Below are 9,187 nucleotides of genomic sequence, written 5' to 3'. Positions count from 1 at the left end.
TAGTTTCAAAGTCTATATTTTAACGAGTATTTTAAAATGTTTCCGAAAACAATGTCTCCATTAAAATGAAAGTTATGATCATTAGGGAGCGAGGCGATAGTATATTTTTTCTTTTGCGTTTTTCGCAAAACTACATTTTTCGAGACCGAGTACACGATAACTCAAAAACTATTCAACCGGTTGTCCTGAAAATTAAAATACATCTTCCTAAAAAGATTTTCCACAGAGTGACGTAAGATTTTTTGAATAAATAATTTGAAAAATTTTGATCTCATTTTTTATACGGCATTTTAAGCCCAAAATATGAAATCAATTTTTGAAGTGCTTCCAATTGCGTAAAAACTTGTTAAAAAAAAAAACGGCCACTTCACTCTGTTCTAAATTTATCACTTTTTAAGAAAAATATTATTCTACTGGTTTCAGACAAAAATTGATATGCAAGTCATGTACACCATCAAAGAGTGCTCCGAAAAATTAATCCACGCCAATGCTCATATTTCAGCAATTTTTAATTAAATACAATTTTTTTAATATTTCCAAAGCTGAAAATATGTATTAAATTAGCAATAAATGTGAAGAAGTCCTACCTCAAATAGGTTTGTCAAAAAAATTCCTAAAAACCAACCGAATTCCAAGCGTTCAAGGTTATCGCTTTTCAAAAAAGTCCACATGCGATAACAGGCACTTTTACCAGCTCTATTTTTGGGACAGTCTTTGGCTCGTTCAGCGATTTCTCGAATGCTTGTCAAATGACGACCCTTTATGGCTGCATATCAACATAATAAAAAACTCTCCAAACCCGTAGAATTTTAAATTCTACAATTCTCCTTTTTTGAACCCACTTTGTATATATGATATGTTATGGAATAAACACCAAGCTTATACCGCCTGGTGGCGCTGAAGTCGAGATATCCATAAAATCGAGTTTGGTTTAGTCATCTGTTTTACTCTATCCGGATGAAAATGTGATTGCTCTTATAATATAATATCAGACGTAAACTTTTTGTTTGGAGCAATGTGCAATCGTTTAATACAAAATCAGAAATCCAATTAATTGATTCTTTCCGTCAACCAGTACCAGTTGGAAAGATTTGATATATAATATAGGGAACCCGTCATAGATTTCAATAAATATATACTATACATAAATAGACGTCAAAAGTTTAGGTCTCAAAGCAAAAAACAAAAACATTAAGCCAAGAACAATAATATCAATAAGTGATAGTATTACTCCCTAGGTTCAACGCACACCGGATTAGTCAAAAACTGTTTGTCTTTGTCTAATAAGATATTCATCATATTTTAGAAGTCTTTAAAAAAATGTCTACCCACGTAAACTCTATTAAATGACGAAGTATAAAAATCTATTTTAAAATGTAATAACCCCTTCAAAAGGCTAATAAAAAAAATTGAATTTAACTTGCTTAACCCAAAGAAAATCTAAAAAAGCAAAGCAAACCAAAATGAACCACCCAACGTGAACATAACAACATTATCACAATAGAAATTGAGTATATAGTTCGAGTTTATTGAAAAATAATAAAGCACTTTGCCGCTACTTCAGCCATATGAGTCAATGATGGTGGTACCACAAATAAACCATTCACTTAACCACTACGCTTTATGGCCACCAAAACTGCTTTGCATCACAAAAGAAAGTAATCGAAATAAATGCAATCGTTTCGACCACACAGCTTGCCACCTAACACAAATGGAAACCTACAAACCTACAGCACACGTGAAAACACTTTCCACAATCAACGCATTTTTATGAGCCTCGCACCTGAGGCTTAGATTTGGAGTTAAATGATGGGGCTAATTTGTTGTTGTTGCTGCTGCTTCCTCTTAGTGCTGCTCATATTAGTGCAACACAAACTAGACACAAGTTAAAAGCGATTAAATTCAACTTGACACTCATTAATAATCAGAATGAAGAAGATAAAATGGATGCGCTAAAAAGTCTAGGCAGTAAACAGCTGAAGATCGAACGCATAAAAGACCCAACAACAATAATAACAAAAGCTAAATTCAACTTACATTCTTAAAAATTGTCTCAAGGTCTTTGGCGGCGGCAACGGCTGGAAAGCTACCAGCCAACAGAGTGACTTTGGCCATGACAGCCGCACAGCCGCAGACGCAGCCGCAGCCACGAAATGCCAGCGCATGAATGATGCGGCATTTTATTTCCATTTGTTGTTATTGTTGTAACAAACAAGTCACAACACAGCACCACAGCACACACACACATGGCATGGCTTAAACTTTTTATAACCGCCGCCGAAAAAAGAGTGCTAAGCCGCAGTCGGTCGGGATATTTAACATTTTAACTTTGCGCACAAATCTCCTGCAGGTGTTCAAAACAAGCAACAACAAACACACGACCGCATTATATATACTACATGTCGGTATGTAAATGCCAGCGGATGAGTGCGGCTGCGGTGGTTGTGCGTGTTTACATATAGGCTTATAAGCATTCTTAAATATATGCTCTTCAGCGCGCAGAAGGCCAGCCAAGTCGAAGCTGCTTTTGCTGCGCCAGCGTACAAACTAAAGACTTAAGCAACGAACTTGCTTTGGGTGAATGCGCGCACGCAGCTTCTTTGTTTGGCGCTACAGTTTTTTCAAAGAGACATATCCATGATATTTATTTATTTTTCGTAAAATGAGAAGCTTAATGTTTCAAGTTAAAGAAAAGTGAGGTTTAAGTGTAGATTTGCGAAAAGTCCCTTACACGCCTCTGAATCACGATCAGAACATGATTTAGGAAAATTACATTTAGACTGATTTCAGATTTTTTAATATTAAAAAAAAAAACAAGAAAGGAAGGGCTAATTTCGGGTGTAACCGAACATTTTATACTCTCGCAATTTAATATATTTAACTTTATTTATATTATATAATACACAATTTGACCCACATATTCGTCATATATATTGTATAAAGTCCATTGAAAGGTGGAAACCATAATATTAGGTTAGAAGCACCGAGGTCGTCGTGTTCGATATATGGGGCCTGGTCTGATTTCGGCGATTTTTGGAATGGGGCTGCTACTCTATAAACGTAGTATTTGTGCAAAGTTCTGCACCGATATCTTCACTAGTACTTACTTTATATATTGTAAAGTAAACGATTCAGATTGTCTTCAAAGTTCTGGTATATAGGAAGTAGGCGTGGTTGTGAAGCGATTTGGCCTATTTAAAAAACTTGGCTAAAAAAACGACTGCAGAAAGTTTGGTTTATATAGCTCTATGCGAGATATGTACAAAAAACTTAGTAGGGGTAGGGGCCACGCCCACTTCCCCAAAAAAATTTCATCCAAATATGCCCCTTCATAGTGCGATCTTTCTTACCAAATTTTATTTCCATAGCTTTATTTATGGCTTAGTTTTGGCACTTTATGTGTTTTCGGTTTTCGCCCTTTTGTGGGCGTGGCAGTGGTCCGATTTTGCTCATTTACGAAAGCAACCTTCCTGTGGTGCCAAGAAATAAGTGTGCCAAGTTTCATCAAGATATCTCAATTTTTACTCAAGTTACAGCTTGCACAGACGGACGGACGGACGGACAGACAGACATTCGGATTTGAACTCCACTCTACACCCTGATCACTTTGCTATATATAACCCTATATCTAATTCGTTTAGTTTTGGGTGTTACAAACAGCCGTTTTGTGAACAAAACTATAATACTCTCTTTAGCAACATTTGTTGCGAGAGTATAAAAATTATTTAACCAAAAAGTTTTTGAAGGAACAACCGTTATTAGAATTTTCCAGTGATCCCAGGACCTCACTTCCTAAGTATCGTATTATATTAGGTAGCAAATATCTCCTATCCTCTTTTTTCCTCTTTATTCAATGCTTTATGAAAAGTCATCGCTGTTTCGTTCGATCATCTAGACGGCAACTTCATAATACCCCTCGTAGAAGCCCCCCTCCTTATTTGCGAAGAACACGGACAGTCACTTTTCACAAGCCTCTTTTGAGTTCAACTTACTTGTTCGCAGTAGATGGTAGAATTTGGCGTCTGGCCATATGGGAGCAGCAGTGGATGATTCCCTTACAATCCCACCAAATACACAGCAAAACCTTCCTGGTCGTCAATCCCGGCTTGGCCATTGTTTGAGACGTTTCACCGGTCTTCGCCCACGATCATTTTCACTTGATATTGTCGTATGTGATCCCTTTTTTGTCGCCAGTCACCATCCACTTCAAAAATAGGTCGAGTTCGTTCCGTTTCAGCAGCAGGCGTTGATTCGGTCCAGAACGTTTTTGCGTCAAATCATGCGGCGCCCAAACTTCAAGCTTTTTTATGTATCCAGCCTACTACAGATGGTTTAAAAGGGTTGGTGACTAACTTCCAACTCCTGGGCGATGTCACGAGATGCCACATGCCGGTCTAACTCGATGTTTTCCATGATTAGACCAGTATTCGTCGTCACAGGTCTTCCGCTGGCTGGCTTATCCTTAGTGTCGTTTTCACCCGCTCTGAATCGTCGAAACCATTCCTCCGCAGTTCGAAGTGATAGATTACCATCCACTAAAAACACCATTAATCTCACGGAACGTTTCTCTAGCGGATTTGCCTTTAACGAAAGAAAACTTCAAAAAAGCGCGAATTTCGGCATTAGTGAACTCCATGTTTACACGTCTATAACTGTTGAACGCAATATCCAAACTATTTATGCATAGCGTCGTTTTGTAGGTTATGTCAAGACATTTCAAATAAGTATAGTATCGCCAGATACAAGTTCTATAGCGCTTTATACAAAGCCGCGAAATTCAAAAAGGCAAAAAGGCGGAAGTGAGATATTTGACAATAGACAACCTAATACTTCATTTCCAGTCTAAATAAATTCTTTTTTTTTTCTATAGATTTTCAAAGTTGGTATGCATGACAGTCTTCATACGACCCACAATTCTGTCCGGAGTGTAATTATTTTATATTTGGATTATGCTTGCTGGGTGAAATCCGCTGTTTCGACTGTACCGTGGTATCTAGTGTGTACGAGCGGTTCAATTTTTCGTTGACGGTCACGAAACGATGCCGAAACTCTTTCGGACTCGCATTTAACACTACTGTGATGGCTATGATGGTTTGCTTGAAGTGAGAAAATTCTACATCAATCTCACCGACTGCTTTCCTAAGAACAATATTACATGCATGATATGATCCGAAAGCCCTTTTGAGATATCTACTACCTGAGCGATCGATATCAATCATGAATCGGAACTTTGGTGGAAGATCATGGATCACTTTTTTTATAGTTCCTCTTACTCCTGCAAGGAGCATAGGGCCACTTTATCACTTCTCACTTTAAGCAACTTAATTTGAATGTGGGACAGTTATTAACCTCGTTATTAGCCAAAAGTGTCACAGTTGTGGCTTAGAACTTCAGCATCTGTGCACATATCTCACAACAAAGTCTGAGTCAACATCCAGAAACAACTCAAAAGAGCACTTCTGCTGTTACCTGCTTGTTTACCATTTTCCACGTTCATACGCGATTCCAGTTAAAAGCGCGAAACAGCTGTTGGCTGAATGCTAGGCACAAAAGTACTGCTATGCTTTGTATGTTATTGCTACATAGAAAACTTATGTCGCAGTGGCGTAATAAAAGCGGCTTACAGCATTCTCCAGACCCATAAACAGACAATAAAAACGGACAACAAATGCGTTGAAAACAAATCACAAGCATACCCGCCCCGAACAACAACAACAAAAACATCGCATTTTAAATGTTGCCAGCCTTAGTTGTTGTTGCTGAAGTGACTTCTCGGCGACGATTTGTGACTGCAAACTTGTGTGTGGCTTATTACGAGTCGACGCGTTCGTCCGAAGCTGATCTCGAAATTTATGTTTACCACACAACCGCGGTCAACACTATCACCAGCCCCACTAGGCAGTCAACCAGCTCCACCAACCGCCATCAACGTAGAGCGGAAGTTTACTTTGAGTGATTTTCTCGCATATGTGCCTTACCTGTGCTGTGTTTATACATATCTCTGTGTGTGTGTTTGTGTGCCCCGTCTGTCTTGCTTTTTATGTATTTAGCGCAAATGTTGCAGGTGTGCTTGCCACAATGTCTTGTATTGTTCATTCATTTGTTCAGTAAACATTTTTCAACTCTTTTCATTGCTTAATGAATTTGTTGCTATTTGTTGTTGTTGTTGCTGTTACTTTTGTTATTTTGTGGGCGAAACGCTGGACTTGATGGCTTCGAAGTGATACAGCTGTGCGCTATCTAGTACATATGTAGTGTCTGTAGCGATGGAATTTTTTGGGGATATCGTTGAGCTCTGATTTAGTTAAGTGTGATTTTGTATATATTTAAGTTTCAAAATTATTTCTTGAAAATATTAATTTGGAGTTTTCCAAAATTTTATTTTATTCTAACTATTGGTCTATGCTTGTTATGTTCTGTTATGTTGTGTTATGTTATGTTGTTTAATGTAGTGTTATGTAATGTCATGATATGCAATGTTATGTTATGTTATGTTATGCTATGTGATGCTATGCTATGTTATGTCAGGCTTAGGTTTGAACATAGACCCCAAAGATCGTCGAACTCATTGGCATCCTAAATGAATCCTCCTGCAGTCTATTTAAAAATCAAACTATGATACTTAGAAACCTTAAAGTCTATGGGTGCCCCTCTTTATTTGCGAAGAACTCGGACAGCCACTTTTCACAAGCCTCTTTTGAGTTCAACTTTACACCTCCAAGGGCGTTCGCTATAGACAGGAACAGGTGATAATCACTTGGCGCTATGTCCGGTCTATATGGTGGATGCGATAAAACCTCCAATCCGAGCTCCCGTATCTTCTGACGAGTCATCAACGAAGTGTGTGGTCTGGCGTTCTCCTTGTGGAACACTACACCCTTCCTGTTGGCCAAATCTGGACGCTTCTGGTCGATCGCCTGCTTCAAGCGGTCCAGTTGTTCGCAGTAGATGGTAGAATTAAGCGTGTGGCCGTATGGGAGCGGCTCATTGTGGATGATTCCCTTCCAATCCCATCAAATATACAGAAAAACCTTCCTGGCCATCAATCCCGGCTTGGCCACTGTTTGGGAAGATTCACCGGCCTTCGACCACGACCGTTTTCACTTGATATTGCGGTATTTTATCCATTTTTCGTCGCCAGTCATCATCCGCCTCAAAATAGGTCGAGTTGGGTCCGTCGCCGGTCTAACTCGATGTTTTTTTGTTTTTTTTTTTTTTAATAGCCGCGAAATTCAAACGACAAAAAGTCGGAAGGGAGATATAATATATTCCGAATAGATTGTTAAAGAAAGATCCCTCCGTAGCGTTTAGTCTTAGTCCGAGTTCTACAGTTCCAAGGCAATTTTGAAATGCCATTTCGATATCTATTATTTTGAGATAGCTTGTCGAGTATATTGACTGTTATACAAGCCTCACAACTAAACTACTCATAATCAAAGATCCACCCAAGCAACATGGTAATACACCATAACGGTAATTAAAAATATTTACACACATAGTCAAGTGCTTAAAAGCTTTTTATTATTACATGGATAGCATTTAAAGTCTACGAACAGACACACACAAACACACATAAATATCGCTAAAACTCGTTAAAACGCTGATGTGATCTTCAAATTTGCACACCTCGATTATAGTTGTATACAAACATAGACACCCAGAGAGACACTACCATACGATTAACAGTCCAGACAATAATTTATGCCTTGTCATTGCCGCCCACAGCTGTAGACAGACGTGTTCAAGATCATTGGCGGCGCGGCAGGATGACGTTGAGCATTGACGCGGCGCGCAAATATGGCTGGTCAGCGCGCTGACTCATTAGCATACGCCACTCATAGACACAGCACAGACGATGCAACCGCGAACGAGTTGCGCTATAAAAAGCTAATCTTTGCTTAATTTAGCGTATAATAACTAACTGTTCTTCCATTACTATTTACATAAACATTTACGAGGAAATTAATGGTATTTATTAGCTTGATTTATGCACAAACTTATTTGAAGTGAACTCATTAGAGCCGGAGGCTATTTCGTATTATGAAACTGGTATTAGCAGTAATTAAAAGGTAATATTATATGGTCACATTTAAATATAGCTCTATGGTGGGGATAGACGTTTCAGTGAAAAAGGTTATCTTCGGGGACGAGTTTCTTGTTCGTATTTCCAGGTTTTGAAACCGAAGGGAGGTGTTTAAAGAGTGATCAATTTCGAGGTTCCCTACTTTTTTAAAGAAAAAATCAGAGAAAATTCAAATGTAATGGGGAATATTTATTATTATTTGAAAGAACGTTCTTTGGCATTTATTTTTTTAAGGATTATCTCTTTCAAATGTTGGCTGCGGCTACGTCTCAGATGGTCCATCCGCTGAGTTCGATTTTTGATGACTTGTTCGATCATTTCGACTGATGACTGGTGAATGACACGCGTTATGATTTGCTCCATAGCCTGAATTGAAGTGGTATTGTCCACATAGACCTTAGACTTTACCTATATTCCTGCAGGAAAAGTCTAATGGTATGATAACACACGATCTTGGTGGCCAATCGTCTGGCCCAAAACGTGAAATTATCTGCTCACCGAAGTGTTCTCTCAATAAATCTATTTATTGCTGCAATGTGTGGAAAGAGGCGCCGTTTTGTTGAAACCAAATTTCTATGAGATCACGAGTCGCAATTTCAGGCATCAAAGTATCGGTTATCATGACGCGATAACGGCCGCCATCGATGCTTACGTTCTCGCCTGCATCATTTTCTAAGAAATATGGATCGATGATTCCACCGTCCCACAAAGCATACCAACCCGTTGTTTTTTTCTTCTGACGTGGTCCATTCGGTCGAATATTATTATCCAATAATGAACCCTGGGTCTCAAGATGGGTGATAGTGTTGCGAATCGTACGCTCAGTATGTCGATTATATTGACTATAAGTTGAGCGAAGCGAACGAAACACATTTTTGGCAGACAGCTTGACACGACTTACGCGTGATCTGTCAAAAAAACGCTATTGAAAAAATTACCCCTACTTGGATCACTCGATACACCTCACTTGGTGACTTACCCACCTTCAAGTGCCTGTCACTAGCATTTCATACCACCTTTCTTTTGAATGAAGTCCTATTAGTCAAACCACCTTCCCAATGTTGAGCCCGTATTACCTATCAACTGGCATGAAGAAAGAGACAA

This window comes from Zeugodacus cucurbitae, chromosome 4 (genome assembly GCF_028554725.1).
Source record: "Zeugodacus cucurbitae isolate PBARC_wt_2022May chromosome 4, idZeuCucr1.2, whole genome shotgun sequence".
NCBI classification, from domain to species: Eukaryota; Metazoa; Arthropoda; class Insecta; order Diptera; family Tephritidae; genus Zeugodacus; species Zeugodacus cucurbitae.
Note: the sequence above shows the minus strand (reverse complement) of the source record.